The 24,080-nt window shown below is 41.0% G+C and overlaps 1 pseudogene; it reads left to right on the top strand.

Annotated features, from left to right (window-relative positions):
* The first annotated feature begins 15,894 nt into the window (after positions 1 to 15,894).
* Positions 15,895 to 16,994, top strand: LOC145722470 (large ribosomal subunit protein uL11 pseudogene; annotated as a pseudogene).
* Positions 16,995 to 24,080: the final 7,086 nt, after the last annotated feature.

Below are 24,080 nucleotides of genomic sequence, written 5' to 3' on the forward strand. Positions count from 1 at the left end.
GGATGGGACATCTAAGTGACTGGAAAAGGCAGGACTGAGCCTGGCCTTTAAGGAAGAACCAGCCTGACTGGAGTGGCCAAATAAGGTTGTGAGAACACCCTCACCAGATAAGATATGGCAGGTTGATAAGGCTTAAATTCCATTGCTGAGGAGATCAAACTCTGAGAGGGACCTATTATAGTTTCCTCAGGAATTGTTGTAGAAATAGTATTGGCTTCTAGAAAACAGGACAGAATGTAAGAGGAAAGTCTAGAATCAGACAGCTCAGTTTAAAGGTATTGAGGCCCACCTCGGTGAGGTTCTGGACCAGAGTAACAGGTATGAGTAGAGGAGGAAGGCAACTACTAAGGCAAAACCAAGAAGTGGTTAAGTGATTAGATGGGCAGGCAATGGACAAAGGAGGCAAAAATGGCTCCCGAATTTTGAGGATGCCTCCATGGGCTATTACTGTATCTAGGTGAGATAAGGCAGTATTAGGTAGATGATGGTAGGACATATTCTTATAGAATACAAAGGGAGTTTAGGAGCTGACCTTGCCCTATGTATCTGAAGGTTTCTAAAGATTTTATTCTTTATATCATTATTACTTATTTAAGAGAGAGAGTCAGAGAGCCCGAAAGGGAGGAGTGGCAGAGGGAGAAGCAGATTCCTGGCTCAGTGGTGAGCCCGATGAGGGACTCGATCCTGGGACTCTGAGCAGAAGTCAGTCGCTTAACTGACTGAGCCACCTCAGGCACCCTATCTGAAGGTTTCTAAATGCCATTGAGAGTGAGAAAAGAGGGTCAAGACTTCTGGGTGTTGCAAGAGCATCTCCTGTGCACCGGAGTGCTACTCAATATAGGTGTTTGTCCTTAGAGCCACCTGAAGGACTCACAGCTCCTTAGTGCTGACACAAGGCAGGACAAGAGCTACAAATGGGGAACGCTTTGAAGCTCTACTCCCATAGCTTTCAAGTACACAAGACAGTATTGTTAACTACTACTAGCATCATAAAAGCTCACACTGAGTTTGGTAGGACTCACTGTTGAAGGATTGCTGAGTTTGGAGCAGAGCTGGGGTTTTCTAAGAGCTTCCCAGTTGAATCACCTGTCTGCCATAGGGTGCCAAAATGCAGGGTCCTGGGTTTGCAAGGGATAGGACTGGAGTGTAAGGCAGTGAGGTGGGTCAGCATGTGGGACGGCTCTGATGTTAGGTCACTGTCAGGGCCGGCCCCAAAGAGTCCATGGACTGTGGGGGAGCCACTATACACATTTCTCGATCCAGAGTCTTCCCATCCAATCTCCATTCTCCTTGGACCTGCTAAGTTAATCTACATCTGCACTGCACAATTTTCTGGGAAAAAATCTTTAAGAAGGACTAGTAATCTGAACAGAGGGCATAGACATGATGGCTGTCTCTGGGTGTGATTTCTAATTAAAATAAATTTTTAAAATAGCTTCCTGCTATCTTCCCAATTGTCTTCAATGAATACATACTACTTTTGTAACTTCTCCAGGGAGATCTAATTTCAGTCAGGGCTATAGTTTAGGCCACAGTCAGTTTCTTAGCATCAAACTGGTGGCTTATTTATCTTAAAAAAGGAAAAGGAAAAAGAAAAAGTACTCCATGTTAATGGCTCCTCCACCCTCTAAGTTCTGATTTCTCCCCAGGATCCTTGGTTGGTGTATTATTTTTAGTTTATTCTGCCATTGAACAGATGCTTCCGTATTAAGTCCTTGTCCCTGCCATCCTGTATGTTTTAGCACCAAAGGTGACTTTATTTATTTATTTTTTAATTTTATTTATTTGTTAGAGAGAGAGAGAGAGCACAAGCAGAGGGAGCAGCAGAGGGAGAAGCAGGCTCCCCGCGGAGCAGGGAGCTCGATGCGGGACTCGATCCCAGGATCCTGGGATCATGACCTGAGCCGAAGGCAGACGCTTAACGACTGAACCACCCAGGCATCCCCAAAGGTGACTTTAAAAGCAAACCAAACTAAACCTAAATAATACAACCCAGGAAACAGGGATGGGTGACTCCTTCATTCCATTCACTGTGATTAAATATCTTGACCACAATCTCCCCCAGCATTTTTAGCACAAAGAATGAAAATACTTGAGACATGATGAGGGGCTAGAGGAAAATCCCATACATTGAAGTTATCTCAATAATTTTACAGAAGAGACTAGCCTAAGGGTAATTACATCTGTCTTTAAAGCTTATGGAAAAATTCTTGTTGCATATGTGTTATGGTGAAACAAAATGCAGGCATGGAAAAACAACTGACTTTAAAAATAACAACATCCTTATGAGTCCAGCTTGCAGTCGTTAGAGGTAGTACAGCTGGGGTCAGTTTATAGATTTCTGTTTTTAATTTGTATAAACAGTCGAGTGCTTGGCCGGAGCAGGCACACAGCCGCCTCACCAGGCTGACTGACTTTGTTAGTCACCCCACAGACACCCAGAAGGTGCTGAGATACGTGCGGCTCAGGGCAGTACTAAGGATCAGCATGAGACTGCACAACTTCTCTACTCCCACAGCCAGGAAAACCCAGAACAACTTCTTCTTCTTTTTTTTTAAACCCAGAACTTCTGAAATGTTTTCTCAACTTCAAGCTAACATTCTTTTGAGTTCTGCTAATGAAGAAGAAACTCCCAGCCCCACCTCAAGAACATCATGTAATGATACTTCCATTGCCCAGACTGACATACATCGCTAAGCCCTGAAATGGAAAAACCAAAGCAGGCCCTTATCGTAAGTCCTATTGTAAGTGCTTGCTAAAGACTGAATGTTTGTGTCCTTCCTGAATTTATATGTTGAAATCCTAACCCCAGTGTGATGGTGTTAGAAGGTGAGGCCTTTGAGAGGTGATTAGGTCATGAGGTTGGAGCCCTCTTGAATGGGATTAGTGCCCTTATAAAAGAGGTCCCTTGCCCCTTCTGCCATATGAGGGCACCGCCTCCAGAACTGTGAGAAATAAATGTTTGCTGTTTAGAGCCCCCCCAACCCCCTGATCCCCTCACCCACCCACCCCTGATCGTATGGTACTTTGTTATAGCAGCCCAGAAGGACTAAGCCAGTGCTCAATGCCCTACTAGGTGAAGGAGTCATCATTCTATGGCAGAGGGCCAACCATTTATTCAATAAACATAGGACACTTCTGAAGTCTAGGTTCTGGTATTGCTGTGAACAGGATGCAGGTTTCCCAGAGGATTTGTGTCTTGCTTTATAGAAATAAGATTATGCATTTGAAAGTTTAACTTCATAGAATGATAAATTAAGAGGAAGCCTAAGATTAAAAGTCAAGTGACTGATAGAGAATTTCAGGGAAAAACAGATCAGAGTAGTTGGGGATGACATCATAGAACTGGGACTTAATCCATCAAACACTCATTTAACAGATTCCATGAATTATACCTTCCAAGGATTCAAAGATATAAAGGACTTAAAACAGGGCCTGGTTCTAGCATCCTGATGCTTATTTTTGCCTGGTGTCTCATTAAACATAGCAGGAATGTAGAGAGTGATGAGTGTCATAATAACAGACACAATAATAAGACCCTTTCAGTCATAGAACTTCACATCTGGAAGAATCCTCAGAAATATCCTAACCCAATCTCCTCCTTTTATAGATAAGAAAACTGAGTTTGTCACTTGTCCACCTTATGCTGTTAAGTTTGAAACTGAGCTGGGAATTGGATCCTGGTATAGACCCTGAAGGATAGGCAAATTCCAGTAGAAGGAACAGTAAGGGCCCAGGCAGGGTTGATATTCAGTCAGTAGACACCAGTCAGTTTTACTAGCACCTTGCCTCAATAGGGTGAGGCAAGTGTGTGTCCCCTGCTGACACACTAACTGTTCTGAATGTCACCCCTGGGCAAGTTCTCAGTGTCACCAAGGCACTTCTCATTTCCTGCTCAGCTAAAACAGAAGGAGACAGAGTTTTTAATAAAGAAGTACTAGGAAGCAGTTAATCTCTTAGCACTGCAAAATGCTTGATATAGCACACTTTTCTCCAAAGAAATCACCAACGGAGGATGAATGTACAAAACAGTTCTATGTGTTAAGAACAGGATAAAGGACGTGGCTAAAGAACACGCTGAATCCCAACACCGTGATTCCACTTACAAAGTTCAAGAATTATGTTAGGGGAAGTATTCACAGGTGGTAAAATTAAAAAAGGACAAGGTTTTTTTTTTTTGCTTTTATGGTGTTAAGTCTTTACTCTGGGGACAGGAAATTGGGAAGGCATAGCGACTCACAGGTCTTCTGGGGCATGGCAATTTTCTATTTCTTCAGTACCGGTGTTCATTTTGTAACTAGTCATTACACTACACATCTGTGCTATGCACTTTTCCATATGTTATATTTAACAACAACAAATGATAAGTAAAGCCAATTGAAGTTTCGTTTCTTTGTTGAAGGCTGGGAAAGTAATGTGGACAGACCATCAGGTTCAATGAGCAATTGCCTGAAGACAGAACAAAGGAGCCTAGGAACAAAGATGCTAAAATGGCCTCACAATTAGAATGTGGAGCTTAGCTATGGACACCCCCGTGTGGAGAATAGCCCTCTGCATCCTCTCACTCCCACAGAGTGGTGGTTGTCGCAAGCATTCTTGCTTAACAGCTCTGCATTTCTAACACTCCCGGGAGATATGGCCAACCAGACTTCTAGGAAAAACACACAATAAGGATTTTGATAGTAAATGGGCTGAGAGAGTTAAAAAAAAAACAAGAATGAATCATTGATTTTTGAACATTGATTTTTTTTTTTTTTTTTTTGGCTATTGTCTCATTTTTCAGCATACTATTCAGTGGCATTAAGTACATTCACAATGTTGCACAACCATCACCACTATCCATTTGCAGAAGAATCATCGATTTTTAAACACTCAAATATGGGCACAGGATCTCAAGTCTGATATCCTTTTTGGACAGATGGAGGAAGGAGGGAAATTTTGTCTGTATGCATGGGGAGGGAAAGAGCGGTTGGGGGCGGGGTGTGCCTTCCCAAGAGGACAGTGACAGCAAGTGTCACCTGGTGCACACGGGTTTGCACACTGACTAGCCCGGCAAAGACACCACGTGATCACCACGTGCAGCCTTTCTGCCGCAGTGCTGGTGGGCGCTGAGCACCTGGGCTTGCTGTGCTGGTCCTAAAGAGAGGCTGCCTGCAGTGGGACCATGTGAAGGAGCTGCTGTGCATGATGGTGGTTCTAGCCTTCCCCCGAGCTGCAATTCTTTGGGTTTTGGTTTGATTCTCCAAAACTACTCTCTTGCTGCATGATCTGCAAAATTAGTATAATTTTGGAGCTGGAAGGGACCCTAGAGGCGACGTATTCAAACCCTCTCACTGTCCAATTGCAGAATCAGGAATGGTCAAGAAGCCCAAGCAGGGTGACGTCACAGAGCTGCAAAATCCTGCAGCTGCTGTACTCATTTTTAAAATTAAAGAGACTAAATTCTTAAAACATTTTTCTTTTGCTTTATTTTGAATAGCCAGACTCTCCCAGGAATAATAACAGCACAGCTAGAAATCTCTAATCTGGTGGGGTTTCTTTCCCTTTAATTTTACCACGTGTGGACCCTGAAATTATAATAAGGAACAGGACCAAAGACAGTAACTCACAATATAATGCAATCTAACCCAGATGTTGATGGCAGGCTGATTTCCACAGCACAGGCTGAGAGCTTGTTTCAGAAGTGGGGAAACGGGATCCTAAAATAGCAGTCATAGCCCTCAGCTAAAATGTCCCTGTAGAGCTTGTAACCAAGGCCATTCGTGATACACAGAAATTATTCATATTTATGCACTTTGTCCATTCTCAGCTTCCTCCCTCCTCTTTCTTTCCTTCAGTGGCCCATGTTCCTACATTCCTATTATTTCCTCCTCTCTTGGTTCCCAGGAACATCTTGCTTGCCCTTGGGTTTTCAGAACCTCCCGTTAGAACATCCTGGCTAGAGCTGGGTTTCTAAAAAAGCCTATGACTCATAGGATTATTTTCCTGAATTTCTCTCCATTATCAAAATCCCTTACTATCTTTCTCAATTCCAAAGTGTGCTATAGGCACACCTGGGTGGCTCAGTCAGTTAAGCGTCTGCCTTCGGCTCAGGTCATGATCTCAGGGTCCTGGGATTGAGCCCCACATTGGGCTCCCTGCTCAGCGGGAAGCCTGCTTCTCCCTCTGCCTGCCCCTCCGCCTGCTTGTGCTCTCTCTCTCTCTGACAAATAAATAAAATCTTAAAAAAAAAAAAAAGGCAGATGCTTAACTGACTGAGCCCCCCAGGAGCCCCAGTGACATCCCATTTTTAAAATAAGTAACCAATGGTGCCTGAGTGGCTCAGTCGTTAAGCGTCTGCCTTCGGCTCAGGTCATGATCCCAGGGTCCTGGGATCGAGCCCCATGTCGGGCTCCTTGCTCAGTGGGGAACTGCTTCTCCCTCTCCCACTCCCCCTGCTTGTTCTCTCTCTCTCTCTCTGACAAATAAAAAAATCTTAAAAAAAAAACCAAAAGCAAAAACCCCAAGTGTCCTATGTTGACTTCCCAAGATAATTTTATAATCTAATCGGGGTTTATGGAAGAAGGACCAAAGTATGACATACATTCATTCATTCATTCATTTAGAATAATAAATGAATTATTTATTATCTTCTCTCTGAGAAGAGAGAGAGAGCATGCGAGCCTGGGGAGGGGCAGAGGGAGAGGGAGAGAAGCAGACAGCCCGCTGTGCATGGAGTCCGACTCTGAGCTCCATCCCAGGAACCTGAGATCACGAGCTGAGCCAAAACCAAGTCAGACGCTTAACCGAATGAGCCACCCAGGCGCACCCCAAATATGACTTTAGAGGGCCGTAGGCACTTTTACTTTTGTGGGCCCCTTACTCCATTAAAACAATATTAAAAAATTACATTGTACAACTGCATTGGAAGAAAAATAAATATAATCCAGACTGGATTCAGTATTATTTTTCCCCTATAATCTTAAGAAAAGTAAAAAGGAAACATTCGCACGGGCCCCTGCCAATATTGTAGGCCCTGGGCATTGTACCTACTGTGTCTCCTGCATAACTTGCCCTGCCTGTTAGTGCTGCCCAAAGATTTGCTGGGTTACACTGGTGTATCAGATTGTGTTGAGTTATCACCAGGATGCTTTTGGTTGTAAATAATGGAAAAAACTCAAACGGGCTTAAGCAATAAGGGGAATTTATAGGCTCACAGAGCTGGTTAAGCTCAGAGACTGAGGTGGCTTAGAGTCAGGTACCTTCCATTATGAAACTTCCATTCTTCAGGTAAAGACACAGACAGACCATGTCATAGTCCTTGCTCTTTACCTGCCATTTGGCCACTGCCCTCCCTGCTTACCTTCCTAACAGAGCTCACCTCCATGACGAAGGGAGCTGAAAAAGCCAGACATGCTTTCTCAGTCTCTCTGGAGGCTATGCTTTAGGTACATAACCAAATTCTGGCCATTGCAACTTCAGTGAAAGTATGCTTCCAAGTTGCCTGCCCCTTAGCTGTGCAAGAATTTCCCACTCCTTCTGTCCTACTTTGGGATATGCATAGGCTTCTGCAGCAGTCTTGATTTCATGAGAGGCCACCTGGACCACACTTTGAAGGTGGCAGAGCACAAAGACCCGATTGCGGGTTCTTGACGACATTGCTGAATTACTTAACCAGCCCTGAAACTCCCTACCTCTGAACACTTTCATTAAGATAATAAACTTTTAGCTGGGTATTCTATTACTTGCAACTTCCTATAGATAATGAGAAAATAAAGAAATGAACCTCAGATTTGCAGATATTGATACATGCTATTAGGATAATAAATATGCTATTTATTTATATAATAGCATGTATTGATACATGCTATTAGGAATATAAATATGATGCAAATTGGACAATTATAGAAAAGACTCTCTAAAGTGACATTTAAGCCTGATGGAGCCAGCCATACAAAGATCTGGGAGGCAGGGTGCTTTAGACCGAGCAAACAGTAACTCTAAAAGTCCAAAGTGGCAATTATTAGAGTGAACTTGAAGAACAGAAAGAAGTCCCTTGATTGCAGTACAGTGAGTAAGGGGAGGGAGTAGAACGTGAAGTCAAACAAGTTATAGGTCATTTGCTTTTTTCAGAATGCCTTGACACAATGATATAATTTTGGTTCTGGGAAACTGGGTGGAGGGGACATTTTAAGGATATCAACTGAGTGGCAAAATCTCATTTTGTAAGCAGCTGCTTAGTGTGCATATTAAATGTGGTGGCGATATCTGTCCATCTCCTTCATAAGTGCCATCCTCCAGCTTCTAAGCTCCTCCTTTTCAGAGAACTGTACTCCTTTCCCATATGGTTACCACAGGAGCAGCTATATTTTATAAAAGGACCCAACTATAGTTTACTGGACCAGAGATGGGTATCTAATCTAAAAAGTCTTTTTCCCTGGGAACTTTGGAATCGGGGTTAGGGGATCAAGTTAATGCCTTGCACGTGGTTAAAGATGTAAGATTTAAAGCTTGAAAGATGTAGTCATATCTTGATTATATGAAAAAAAAAAGGTTGTCCATCCTGAGAGGAGGAATAAGGGTAAGATAACCCTAATGGAATTCAAGTCCCTGGTTCTTGTAGGTTCCTAAAGTCCAGCCCTATCTTTTCCTTTTTCAATTTGGTTTATTTCAGGTACCCTTTTAGGGGAAAGGGGAGATATCAATAATTGCAATCAAGGGTGAAATGTTAAAATAACAAATTTTAAAATATAGAAATAGCTGAGTAAAGCTGAGGTGCAGAGCAGTAATGATTCAGAGATCCTGAGCTGAATGCTAATATTCCTAGTTACGTAGTAACAAAGCAGTTGATTGTTTATCTATTGTCTCTTGAGGACCATGAGCCTATAAAGATTTCAGTAATGGGGCTCCTGGCTGACTCAGTCAGTGGAGCATGAAACTCTTGATCCTGGGGTTGTGATTTTGAGCCCCATGTTGGGTGTAGAGATTACTTAAAAATAAAATCTTAAAAAATATATTTCAGTAGAACTCAGGATATCCACCATTTATTTTGTTCTCTCTTTAGGAAAACTAATTTCCAGTTAAAGCTGGCTTACCTCGGACGCCTGGGTGGCTCAGATGGTTAAGCGTCTGCCTTCGGCTCAGGTCATGATCCCAGCATCCTGGGATCGAGTCCTGCATCGGGCTCCCTGCTCCTTGGGAGCCTGCTTCTCCCTCTGCCTCTCTCTCTGTCTCTCATGAATAAAAAAAAAAAAAAATCTTAAAAAAAAAAAAAAAAAGCTGGCTTACCTCTAAATATATAGAGAACAACAGAGTGTGCTTTGAGAAAATACTTTTTTTGCTCATAACCGGTGATCTGTGACCACTGTTGCTTCGATAATTATCTTGCTACATTGTACCAGCCAAATTCTTTTTTCTTTTTTGAAGATTTCATTTATTTATCCGAGAGAGAGAGAGAGAGAGAGAGAGAGAGCATGAGCAGGGTGAGGGGCAAGGGGAGAAGCAGACTCCCTGCTGAGCAGGGAGCCTGATGCAGGGCTCAATCCTGGGACTCCGGGATCATGACCTGAGCCAAAGGCAGATGCTTAACTGACTGAGCCACCCAGGCACCCCTACACCAGCCAAATTCTTAACAGCACTCTAAGATCAGTGCATTGATTTGGAAATTTGGGGTAACCTGAAATCTTATTACTCTCCTTCCCTTGCTCCACCCATCCTTAACTTTTGCAAATTTAGTACCACTGCCTGGTACATTCTCTTCTACCAGGAAGAAAAGTTCCCTTTCTTCTACTAACTTTATCATAATTCCAGTTCTCCCACACCACTCAATTTTGAGCTTGCATCCTGAAACTTCCCTGAGAATTCAGATCTGGATTAGGTACTCTTGCTAAGAACTCTTATAACACTGTGTTTCTACTATCACATAGTTTTATAACTGCTTTCTTGTCTTTCTGCACCACTAAACTTTAAGTTGAGAGCTGGGCACATAGTATGTGTTTAATAAAGAGTCTTGTATGAATGAATGAAAAGTTATAATGAATACTAAGATAATATATGCAAAGTATTTGGCACATAAGCAATCAATATTTTTTCTTGTTAGTTTTCTTTTATGATTCATAAAATAACCCTAGAACCTGAGAACAGTATAGCACACTGAATATTGCACTACAGTGGGAACAGCTATGCAGATGAAATTAGGGGCGATGTGAAAATTTAACAATTTGGCCAACCATCATAGCAGATGCCCAATCAATTAGAACAGAAAAGCCTGGCTTTCTACCTAGAAGAGATGATTTGTCTTGCCCCCACAACAGAGCATAAATTCGCTTATTAATAAGCTAAACATGGTGACTGTATCTATGAAGAATTAAGATTAAATTGAATATTCCAAGATGGAAAATTATTGACCAGTGATACTTTTAACTACAATCCAAGCAGTTACATTGACACTATTTGTACTATTAAGATCTTACTTATAAAATAAATAACCAATAACTCCCTTATATATTAGCAATATTCATTAAAAAACAGTATTTCCAGGGGCGCCTGGGTGGCTTAGTTGGTTAAGCAACTGCCTTCGGCTCAGGTCATGATCCTGGAGTCCCAGGATCAAGTCCCGCATCGGGCTTCCTGCTCAGTAGGGAGTCTGCTTCTCCCTCTGACCCTACCCCCTCTCATGCTCTCTCTCTATCTCATTCTCTCTCAAATAAATAAATCTTTAAAAAAACCCAAAAAAACAAAAAACAGTATTTCTAAGCATATAAAGCATAATAAAATCTAAGAATAAATTTAAGGTATATGTATAATTAAAAACTATGCAACTTTACTGAGGATCATAAAAATACTTAATTAAATGGAGAAATAGCATGTGCTTTTAAAGATTCTTCAATATTAAAAGATGGTAATTCTCGCCAAATTGTTTTATAAACACTGAAATTTCAAATAAAACACCGAAGATTTTTTTTTTTTGGTAAAGTTTTTGTTGAAAATAACATACATTCAAAAAGTACATGTACAGTACATCTCAGCAAATGTTTAATTATTTTTAAATGGGTTTAAGTTCAAAGTTTATCTGAAGTAAAAATGGAGCAAAATATCCCATAAAATTTCAATTTAAAAAACTAAAATTTTGGAGCTGGTACACTAATATAGAAATTGGCAGAAAAGAATAGAAAGCCAAAAAACAAGCTCATGAGAACATGTATAAATAAATATGATAAATGTAGCATTTCAGATTGGTGAGTTAATTATAGAATCTTTAATGGTGCTAGAATGATTGTGATATCAGTATTTAACTGAACATTGGATTTAAAAAATAAATATAAATAAAATCAGAAAAGATCTAGAATAATATATAGCTTAAAATTTAAGATTTGTAAGCATGCCATTAAAAATTGACATCACAATAAAAAAGATTAATAGACTTGTCTACATACATTTAATACTTCTCTGTGGTGAATATCATAAAATTAAAAGGCAAATGACAAATTAGGAAACAGTGTTTGCTATCTTCACTATGTCCTAGGCAGTGTCTGATAAGAACAAGGTATGCTTTATTCTATTGAGTTTATGTGCAGATCCTGGAGTCAGATTGCTTGGATTTGAATATGAAATGGCCCACTTACGAGCTGTCTTAGGTCAGGTTCCCTAGAAGCCATGGCTGAGAGGAAGATTTTTATATAAGTGACATATCGAAGATGTTCTCGTCAGTGAAGTCTGCAGGAATGCAGGAAACAGGCTAAGACAGGGGGATAATCTAGGCAAAGACAAAGGTTCAAATGAAGCCTCACCTCAGTCTGACCTCACTGGAAGGTATGGAGCAAACATGGTACCACGAAGAACCTTGAAGCAAGCAGGCTGGGCCTTTGTTTTTTATTGATTGATTGATTGATTGATTTTTTGACAGAGACAGAGACAGCGAGAGAGGGAACACAAGCAGGGGGAGTTGGAGGGGGGAAGCGGGCTCCCCGCCAAGCAGGGAGCCTGATGCGGGGCTCGATCCCAGGACCCTGGGACAGTGACCTGAGCCGAAGGCAGACGCTTAACGACTGAGCCACCCAGGCGCCCCAGGCTGGGCCTTTGTATCTCCACTACATCAGTTAGTCATTGTTTGCAGGCCGTCCAAGCATTTGGGATAGACTGGGGACAATTTTCCAGAGAAGGGGGCAATTCTGAGTTGTTAGCCACTGACCATCATGGTGGCTAGATGATGGATGGATGTACTAGGTGGACAAGGGGATTGGGGGATAGCACATCTTTTAAAATAACCAAGTCATCCTGATTAAGTTACTTAACTCTTTGAAGCTTTCATTTCCTCATTTATAATGAAAACATAGTGATGCCATTGGGTTGGAATAGTATATGTCAGGAAATTGTCTAACAAAAACACCCAAACGTTAGCATTTAGAGAGTTTTATAAGTCTAAACATTCACTAATAGCAAAATGGGAAAATTACAAAGACTGGCAATGCATAAGTGAAGAAATAGAATTGTCCAAAATATGGGAATATTTTCTTTCACTGTAACTATAGAAATGCAAACTTAAGGCGAATTACTGTTTATTTCTTATCAAAGAGACAAAATCAAAGATAATACTCAGTGTTGGCAAGGTGTCTGCGTGGGAATAGAGCAATCTCTTACATTCTCATTAAGAGTATAAAATGATCGACTGTTTTCTGGAGGGAATATTGGAAATCTATCTGAAGCTTTTAAATCATGTGTACCTTCTAAAGTGTGCATTCCCATTTCCAAGGATTTATTTGCCGAAAATTGGGCATAGAAATTGGCAAATACTTAAAAATACAAAGAAGTTCATTCGTAGTGTTATTTGAGTATTGGAAAATTGGCATGAGCTGATAATTCGGAAAGGGATAATAATGACAAAGCAGTTACAATAAAGGAAAATGGTATAAAAATATACTTACAGATAGGAAATTAAGTCCAAACTTGAGTCAAAAACACAAATTAAAAAATTGTATTCAGATAATAAGATACAATTTTTAAAAACATTTGGAGGTAACATACACTACTGGTGATTATCTTTGTGAGACAAGTTATTTTTACCCTTTTTGTGCTTATTTGTAGCTTTCTGATCTTTCTACAGTGAGCAAGTGACACAATAACTCACAAGCTTCAGGCTTCTCAGGAGGAGCTCAAGCCTGTAGGTATAAAACTTGAGCGTGGCCTTTAGCCACAAGTTAGTTATTTTTGATTTCCTGCTATTTCTGCCAAACATAAATTTGTAAGCAAATGCTTGGAACATACTTAAAGAAAGAATGAAGACCACTCAGTTTCAAGCAAACAGATTTCTTAAACATATAGACACAAATCACTGTGAACAATGAGTGTGCATCTTTCCCCAAGGAAGAGAAAGAGAATCTTTCGTATAATATACAGAGCGATTGGTGAGAGAATGATCTTAGGTTGTTGCTTTGAAACTTGGTTTACACTCATTCAAGGAATCATTTCTTCAGTGTACTCATTTTATCTTGTCTTTATCTTGTCACTGCACATTTGGGCAAGATAGCAAACCCTATCAGTGAGAATCGCAACAGGAAACAGATGGCACGAACGGGGTAAGTGAAGAGAGGAGAACGAAGGGATAGTTTACAGAGATGTGGGCAAAGCTCAGGAAAGGCACGACATCAGGGCTAGCTAGCAGTGTCAGAGAGAGATTGAAAGAATGAGCAGGAGGAGCGGTTGTTTGAACCTTGAGAAGGCCAGCTGAGAGATGCCCGGACTCAGTAGGACACAAGTCACCATAGCAGTCATGTCGGGCAACTCTCCTCCAAGTGTTGGCTCAGCATTTCAGGCAGCTTCCATGTCAGGGCACCGCCATACCAACACAAGTGTCCACAATCCTCATAGCAGGGGAAGAGAGAGCACAGAGAAGCCCACAGCAGCTCTTCAGTGCAGCTAACTGGAGGGGATGGGTCACTTCTACTCACATCTCATTGGCCAAAGCAAGTCATGTGGCCTTGCCCAACTACAAGGGGTTGGGGAAGAATCCTCATATGCACCTGAAAAGGAAAGGAGAACTGGAAACACTGGTGAAAATCACCACCAGAGAGTAAGCCCTCTTCTTTTGTATTCTGCTGCATTCCTTTGTATGAGAGACAAACTCACTCAATCTTGGGACATACTCAATGCTGTGCGGTGTCACAGTTGCCACCAGCCACACTGAGCACCTGAATGTGACTTGAGGTGTGCTGCGCATGTAACATATACCTCAGAGTTCAAAGACTTAGCACAAAAAGTAGAATGCAAGATAGCTTATTCATGATTTTCATTATTGATTATATGTGGAATGGTAATATTTTTGAAATATTGGGTTAAATAAAAATACATCATTATTTATTAATTTTATCTATTTTTACTTTTTTAAAAATGTGGTTTCTAGAAAAATTTGTGTGTGGCTTGTGTTTGTGGCTTGCACTATATTGCTATTGAACAGTGCTGCTCTAGAGAGTTCTCTTGGTCTCGAGAGGGTTTCTAATAGAAAGAGATAAAGAATTACCAATCTCTGCTAGAATTCTCCACAGGATGAATCATTACTTTAATCGCTCCTGTAGCTAAGTAGCTACACAAGTGTGAAGGTTTTCTTCTTTTATTTTAGTGTCTAATTTAAAATTCTTTATAAAAATTCAGGATCAGTTTTTTTTTCCCTCTCCCCCATAAAGGCAAAGCACAGGTGGTTCATAGAGACCATTATTCCATGGAGAGTCTTTTTTATAAAACGTGTTTAAATGTCACTCAGTTCCATTACAACAAAGGAGCCATTCAGCAAATGTGTTGCTTTTTAGTTTCTTACCTTCTCGTAGAAACTCATTTTGAAGACTTCAACTACTTTTTTATTAGGAAAGAGGGTACAGAGAAAGTCATTAACTTTACCTTTTCTTACATATTGAGAGCTGAAGTTGTAGGAAGTTCTCAAGTTTTCTTGGAAATATGGTCTGACAGTAGCTATTCTATGGCCTGTGCCAGAGATGGCCCCTTTGCCCCTTCAGTCCCCTCCCTTCCCCTAGACCCAGCTCTTTGCCCTCTGACCTGCTGGTCTGCACTAAGAAGTCTGGAATGGAGAGTTCTGGTAGAGACTAGAAGGAGGGACTGGATCAGGGTCAGGGTATTTATTCACCTGTGAGGTAGCCTAGGGCTGTCTATTCAGGGTTGAGTCAGGAAAAGGGCATCACTCTAAAGAGGAGAGTTTAATATGGAAATTAGAGTACTGACTGAGTACCACTGCTCTTTGTCATGACTGCACATTCCAGCGTTGGCTCACTCTGCTCATCCTTGTGGGTCTAGGAGTGGTGACAGCTTTGCCACTCCTACCTTCAGGCAGCTGCCCTATCCCTTGTGATTCCCTAATACTCCCTTGAGTGCTCTTGAAGTGAGCGTGCCAACTGCATTTGACTGCGACCCTGACACTGGGCCCACTGGCATCTTGTGGGAGGGCTACTTCAAAACAGGAGGTTGTTGAGTGTCCTGGCCAATAATGAAGGACAGAGGAGCAACATTTTGAAGATATTTGCTCAAGTCTAGGCAGCTTTTCATATATTTCTGCCTGATATTTTTAAAAGCCTTTACAATGTCTTGGAACAACAAACTCTGTAATATGACTAAGGTAAGAAAGAAAGTTATCAGGATGCATCTTATATGTTATAGTTTTCTCTCTGGCAAAGAAATGTCAATACAATATTTGAACCACACATTAAGCTCTACACTCAGCAATTCTTGGCCTTCTAAGAGGATACCTGTACTTCTTTTAGATGGGAGGTTGAAAAACTTCCTTTGTTTCCCCACCTGTACAATGAGGGGTTTAGACTAGATTATCTTAATTATCCCTGTTCACTAACGTTCTATAAGTCTATGATGTTTCAGTCAAATTTGTGAAATATGGCTTCCTGGCCTTTGGCTCGGGGGAGGTGAAAGTGCAACTGTCTTTTTCGATTGTCCTCAATCTGGGTTCATCCAACACCAGCCACCTCCACCATGCTGCCTATGTTTGACCCCAGTGAGATCAAAGTTGTATACCTGAGGTGCACTGGTAGGGAAGACTGTGACACGTCTGTCCTGGTCCAGAAGATCAACCCCCTGGATCTGTCTCCAAAAAAGTTTGGTGATGACATCGCCAAGGCAACTGGTGATTGGAAGGGTCTGAGGATCACAGTGAAACTGACCATTCAGAACACACAGGCCCAGATTGAAGTGGGACCTTCTGCCTCTGCCCTGATTATCAAAGCCCTCAAGGAACCGCCAAGAGACAGAAAGAGGCAAAAACACATTAAGCACAGTGGAAATGTCACTGTAGATGAGATTGTCAACATTGCCTGACAGATGTGGCTCCAGATCTTTAGCCAGAGAACTCTCTGAAACCATTAAAGAGATTCTGGGGACCGCCCAATCTGTGAGCTGCAATGTTGGTGGCCGCCACCCCTATGAAATCATAGATGACATCAATAGGGGTGCAGTACAATGCCCAGCTAGTTAAGAACTACAAAGGAAAATATTTCAATAAAGGATCATTTGACAACCAAAAAAAAAAAATTGTGGAATAACATAGTGAGGTAAATGTGTAGACTTCTCTGAAGTACTGGGATGAATATTTTGCAAAACAAATTTCACCTTCCCACCTAAGAAAATCAGAGATAATTATTTTTACTAATGCCCTTGAAAGCACCATGTAAAAGAGTGTATGGTCCTAACAGCACCAAGCCTGGGTCAGAAGTCAATGAACAATGGCCCATGAGTCAAATGCAACCTACCGCCTGTTTTTGTAAAGTTTTATTGAAACTCAAGCCATGCTGATTTGTTTATGTGTTGTCTATGTCTGCTTTCTCACTACCATGGCATAGTTGAATTGTTGCAACAGAAATTATGTCAGCCCACAAAACCTAAAATGTTTACTATCTGGCCCTTTACAGAAGAAGTTTGCCAAACCCTGGCTTAAGATGTGTAAACAGCTCTCTTTAAGTAAAATTCCCTATCCAGGTTTTTCAGAAGTGACATACCCCAGACACTGATGGTGAGTGATTAAAGGTACAAATAAATGTCCCATTTTGAAAGTACCAAAATTAAGTGCTCACTTCAGCAGCACAAATACTGAAAGCACCAAAATTATAACACTTGGTACGTATGACACTTGAAAGATAGCCTGGTAATCCTAGGATCTGAGCTCAGTTCCATTCTTTAGCAGCTTAACAATCTTGTGAGAGTTACCTAATTTTTCTTAATTGTAAAATCACATGAGATAATACATGGAACACCTTAAATTTCTATCCAAAATAAAGAGTTATTAAATATTAATTTTGACACTGCAGGAAAGGAAACTCTAGATCTATGAAGTTAAAAGGTTGGAAAATGTATCATATGGGCATAGAGCTTAACATGCAATGTTCAGCAAATTATTGAATAACCATCTTCCTGCCATTGCCCTCATAAAGCCACTCCTTCGGCAAGAAAAACCTTGAATTTCACAGTCAGGTGACGTACTGGGAACAATGCATGGGAGTGAGAAGCCCAACAGCAGAATTTGGAATGACCACCACCTGGCAACTGTGTGCACTAGGACCCTGGCGAGGAGGATATCGGGGTTTCATAGCTCTCAAGCTACAAAGGCGTCTGCGGTTGGCTCCATGAAGAGACTCTGCAATGGAACCTTCCAACTATGCATTCACAGGGGACTTGATTTCTAAATGAGGAACAGACAACCTTCCAGGAATACCTGTGTTCCTCAAATGTCAAAGCTGGAGCAAAAAGGATTTAGAGATGCAGTGCAAGGAAATCCTCAGGAACAGACTAAGGTTTAAAAGGATCATCCTTACGTATTTATTTTTAGAACAATAGGGGACTTTTTTAAAAGATTATTACAAAGAAAGCTAATTCTTCTCTTCTGGCTGTGCAGGGTTTAAAGTCCAACAATTCACTCCTGTTTCTCTGCCTGAGCTGGAATTCAACAGATAAGAAGAGAGTCTTAATGATTAATCAGCCCAAGCACAGATCTGGAGCAAGAAATGGAGTTTATTTTCATTTTACAGATGAAGAAACTGAGGCCCTGAGGGATCAAAACACCTATTTGAGGTCATAAAGTTCTTTTGTACAGAGTGAAAATGAATCCCGGAGTCTCTGATTTCTGCTGTACTCTTCTTCTCTAAAGCACCCTACTTCTCCAGAACCCAGAACTTGGGTAGACCACACTGGTCCCACCTCTGATCTACTAAGTGATGTTAGCATGTTGGAGGATCTCTCTATGGCTTTGTTTTGTCCTCTGTAAAATGGTCAGAATACCCACTTATCCTTCCTCATAAGGATGGTAAAACTCAACTGTGATCACAGACATGAAATTGTGATTCAGTGGACATGGCAGACACTTATTTCTCTATATGAAATTCATTCTCTTCTTCCTTGTTAACGTCACTTTATTCCAGCAGCCATATACCCAGTCACAGAGAATAAACCATGCTTAAATCATGGCAGCCAATGGTGGTCCCATCCCCTTTGCCAGGGATTGCACTAGAGATTGTCATGGACCCAGAACTGGTCAAGAAGATAGAGAGGAAAGCCTAGAGAGGGGTGTGGAAAACTTTAAGGAAGTTCTGTTCTACCTGATAAAAGGCACAAGCGGTAACATGAAGAAAAGTTTAAGTGTTTGCAAAGGATGCTCTCGTGTTAGATGGAGGACATCATGGGTGGAGCAGAGAAAGTATTCGTTAGAAGCTCATTCACCTTTTCAGCAAATATTTCTGGTGGGCTCACCATGTGTTAGGCACTGGGAATACAGCAGAGAACAAGCAGACCAAAATCCCTGGTCCCATGGAGATTACATTCTAGTGAGGGGAGACAAGATAAATGAGCACAATATGTAGTATATTGGGGAGAAGTGTAGAAGAAACACATGAAGGCAGGCATGGGAACACAAATGATTGGGGGCTGAAGTTTTAGAGAGGATGGTGAATGATGCCCTCATGGAGAAGGTAGCTTTTGAATAAAAGCCTGAAGGAAATGAGGGAGTGAGCCAGGATGGAATCTGTGGTTAGAATCACCCTGTCAGAGGGCACAGCAAGGTGGCTGGTGTGGCTGGAGTGAAGTGAGCAACATGGGGAGGGATAGAAAGTGTGATCATCGGTGGTATCGATTGCAGGTCATGTGGAGTCTTGAAGCCAGTATGGGTCTTTGTTTCTTACTCTGAGTCAGAGTGGAATCCATTGGAAGGTTTTGAACAGAGAGATGACTTGATCAGACCTCCATTTTAGCAGGATCATTCTAACAGCTTTGTGCAAATAGCGGAAGAGGTACAAGAGCAGAAATGAACCACTTAGGAGGATATTTAATAATACAAGTGAGAGTCACTGGTGGTCTTGGCCAGAGTGGTAGTGGAAATGTAAGAGGTGGTCCAGATTCTGGATAGATTTTGAAGATGGAGTTGTCAGGACTTGTTAAAGATAACTTGTTAAAGTAACTGAAGCCTCTTGCCAACAGCCATAGGAGTGAGACTTGGAAGAGATCCCCCCAGCCCCAGTCCAGTTTTCAGAGAATGCAGCCCTCGCTGCTACCTTCACCACAACCTCCCTAAAAAATTTCAGTTAGATCTAACCAGTTCAGCTCCTCCAGATTCCTGGCCCTCAGAAATTGCAAAAGATTATTAATGTTTGTAATTTCTAGAGCCAAGTTTTGGGGAAATTTCTTATTTATTAATACATAACTAATACTTAGGGGAAATCAACCCATAATTGCACAACTCAGAAATTACTGCTAACATTTTGGTATATAATCTTTGTCTCTCTTTTTCTGTGCTTCACAAATAGTTATAAAATGTGAATAGAAGCTTCTGTGGAAAACGGTATGGCATCTCCTCAGAAAATTAAATAGAATTACCATAATTCAACAGTTCCTCTTCTAGGTATATACCCAAAGGAATTAAAAGCAGGGATTCAAACGGATATCTGTAGACAAATGTTCAAAGCAACATTATTCACAATAGCCTAAAAGTGGAAACAACCCAAGTGTTCTTGATGGAAGAATGGATCAACAAAATGTAGACTATACATACAATGGAAAATTACTCAGACTTAGAAAAGAATGAGATTCTGATCTATATCTGTGCTATAACACAAATGAAACTTGAAGGCATTATGCTAAATGAAATAATCTAAATGCAAAAAAACCAAATATTGTATGATTCCACTTACACAGGTATCCAGACTAGTCAAATTCATAGGGACAGAAAGTGGAATAATGGTTACCAGGGACTGGAGGAGGAGGTAAAGGGGAGTTATTGTTTAAATGGGTACAGAGTTTGGGATGATGAAAAATTTCTGGAGATGGATAATGGTGATGATTGCACAAAAATGTGAATCTATTTAATGTTACTGGATTGTACACTTAAAATGGCTAAAATGGTAAATTTTATGCTATGTATATTTTACCACAATAAAAGTATATTAATATAAAATGATATCAATTTATAACCTACCTTTATGGAGGTTCCTCAAAAAGTTGAAAATAGAGCTACCCTATGATCCAGCAATCATACTATTAGGTATTTACCCAAAGAATACAAAAATACTAACTCAAAGGAATACATGCACCCCAATGTTTATAGCAGCATTATCTACAATAGCTACAATAGCCAAACTATGGAAACAGACCAAATGCCCACTGACTGATAAATGGATAAAGAAGATGTGAGATAGATAGATAGATAGATGGATAGATAGATAGATATGGAATATTAGCCATAAAAAGGAATGAAATCTTGCCATTTGCAATAACATGGATGGACCTAGAGGATATTATGCTAAGTTAAATAAGTCAGAGAAAGACAAATACCAAATGATTTCACTTATATGTGGAATTTAAGAAACAAAACAAATGAGCAAAGGGAAAGAGAGAAAGAGGGAGAGAGTGAGGCAAACCAAGAAACAGACTCTTAACTATAGAGAACAAATTGATGGTTACCAGAGGGGAGGTGGCTGGGGGGATAGGTGAAATAGGTGATGGGAATTAAGGAGCACATTTGTTGTGATGAACACCAGGTAATATATGAAAGTGTTAAATCACTATATTGTATACCTGAAAGTAATATAGCACTATATGTTAACTAACAAATCAAAATAAAAACTTAAAAAAAACCATAACCAACCTTTTTACTCAATATCATGAACATCCTTCCATGTCAAGTAGAATACATTCTTTTTTTTTTTTTTTAAGATTTTATTTATTTATTTGACAGAGAGAGAGACAGCGAGAGAAGGAACAAAAGCAGGGGGAGTGGGAGAGGGAGAAGCAGGCTTTCTGCCGAATAGAGAGACCGATGTGGGGCTCGATCCCAGGACCCTGGGATCATGACCTGAGCTGAAGGCAGACGCTTAACTACTGAGCCATCCAGGAGCCCCTAGAATACATTATTCTTAATGCCTTGATAGTAATGCATTTGATGGACATCTTCTGACTTGGGTTTGAGGAAGTCATAGAACTTTGAGTTATAGACCCACTGACTTCTCCAACTAGGTCTCTTAGTGTGGTTGCTCATCCTTGTCTCTGTCTCTATCTCTGTTTCTCAGGTTTTTTACTGCAGAATTTAAGAGTCTCCCTTTCTAAAAGGTAAGGCGTTGCTCAATAAACAAACAAACAAACAAATAAATAAAATGGGGGATGGGAGGACTCATTTCAAATCCTCTTTCACACAGATTTGTTCTTTCTTGCCTTGCTTCCTGCATCCCTACTCTATCAAGTATTGTGAGACAGAAGCCCATAAACAACGAAAAGGCATTAAATAAATCTATTTGTTATCTGGTTGTTTCTTTAGCCTTCCTTTTATTACAGGTCTGTTGCTCAACTTTATCCATGTTAGCAAATTTCCCTTATTGATTATTTTATCCTCTTCCCTGGCTAATTGAGAAGCTTTCATTTTTTTTTCTTTTTTAAGATTTTATTTATTTGACAGAGAGAGAGTTAGCGAGAGCAGGAACACAAGCAGGGGAGCGGGAGAGGGAGAAGCAGGCTTCCCGCTGAGCAGGGAGCCCGATGTGGGACTCGATCCCAGGACCCTGGGACCATGACCTGAGCCGAAGGCAGACGCTTAACGACTGAGCCACCCAGGCGCCCCGAGAAGCTTTCATTTATTTCTCCCTGATTAGCTTGGGATTTTCTTGCCAATAAAGCGCCATTTGCCACAGTTCAGAATCTTACCACACTTGTACAGCTCCTTCTGAGCACACTGTTTCCATGCTGACGTGCGGTTATGGGTTAGAAGGAAGAAAGGCTAATGGAGTCCTGAGAGTCCTGGATGACAGAGGCACCCTGGCAGGATGACCGTCTGGGAACTCTGCTGAGAGGCTGGATGGGAAAGGGTTCGGGACTGCGCCTTGACAGCTGATCCTATCAGCAGAGAAGGGGTTTCAAAGAGAGTTTTCTAAAATTTCATTTTGCATTTGTGAATGTGCTGTAAGGGTGACCGTGTGTTTGGGGCTGTGCCTCACAGGAGGGATGTGTCCTGGCAGGGTCATCACAGGGCAAGGGAATACTTCTTTCCTTCACACTACATTTTGCAGGTTCAGAAATCTGATTTTATCAGAGGTGTGTAACATGATTTGTTCACCTTCCAAACTTGTAAGAGCCTGAGTTTTGAAAAAAAAGAAAGGGGGTGGAGAAAGAAAGAAAAAGAAAGAAAGAAAGAGAAAGCAAAGAAAAGAAAAGAAAGAGAAAAAAAGACAAGGAAAATGAAAAGTCAACCTGAGAATTTCCACTGAACAGCACCTATCAGGTAGGCCACAGGTCAATATTTTCCTTTCTCAATAGGGAATTTTTTTTCCCCTCTTGAGTTCAGATTTTGGGTTTTGGCATCAGACTACCAAAGGTACAACAGTTTGTGATGTTGTGGAAGCTACCTGAACCTCAATTTCCTCCCCCATAAAATGGAAAAAAAGTAACTATATTGTAAGACTGTGAGGAATAGGTATAAAACAGTACGTAAAACACCTAGCAGTTACTAGTCATGTTTATAGTAAGCTCTTCATCCTTTTTTCCTCCTCCTAGGAGTCAGTAAGGTATTTATAATCAAGTCATAAATCCCCAGGGCACCCACTCGACAAGCTGGCACGCTGTCGCCCGGACAGCTGGGCAGATGTGCGCGGCTTGTACCGCGGTAAGCACAGAGGAGGACACACGGCGACTCGGCACAGTTCCTGCCCTCTGAAAACACATGTGCGCGCACACACACACACACATACACCCATACAACCCGTGTTCAAGGGGATTAAAGTCTTACCAAAGCGTGAGTCCTGGGCCTCTGACAGCCTGACAGGAAGTGACTGTACTTTCCCCAACCCCTTGCAGGCATTGTAGGTAGATGGAAAAAATCTCTTGCATATATGTGCAAGGCCTTATTTATTCATATATAAATATAAAGTTTTAAGGAAAACTTTATAGCATATAGTTTAAGGAAACAAGAATAAAACTCAAATAGAAGCTTCCTCATTTGTACTTTTGGCCTTAATTAAGAAAACAGATAAGAGAAAGTAAAGAGAACAGATGATGAGAAAAGCTATCATGGGGGGATAGAAAGTTTATTGATAAAAACAATGGAGTGATCTCTTCCTTTTTGGGGTACATGGGGTGGGAACACTGGCCCTCAGCATATGAATTGTAAGGGGTGTGTTATGATTATAAACAAGGGGTTTTGCTTTATGGAATCTTTGTTTTTTAAGTTTTTATTTATTTATTTTAGTAATCTCTACACCCAACAGGGGGCTCACACTCACAACCTTGAGATCAAGAGTTGCATGCTCCCCCGACGGAGCCAGACAGGAGCCCCACTTTATGGACTCTTAAAGGAGCTGAGCTCTCAGACAGCTAGCTACCTCCCAGTCTCAGCATCAGCCATGTTGCTGCCTGAATGACTTCTACGATTCACATGTGTTCTTGTTAGCTGAGATATGGTATCTCTTGCTGACTGATCTGTATCCTAGGAATCTGTATCCTAGGGGTTTCCATTTGTCCTGGGGCCTGTACCCTTATATGAATGGCCAAGGAGGCTGACTGTACTGTCTGCCGAGGTATTTTGGTTGAGTGATTTGGTGTTCTTAAATCTAAATTCATTGCTCTTA

Source organism: Leptonychotes weddellii, chromosome 7, assembly GCF_054177405.1.
Source record: "Leptonychotes weddellii isolate Sample4059 chromosome 7, ASM5417740v2, whole genome shotgun sequence".
Classification (NCBI taxonomy): Eukaryota; Metazoa; Chordata; class Mammalia; order Carnivora; family Phocidae; genus Leptonychotes; species Leptonychotes weddellii.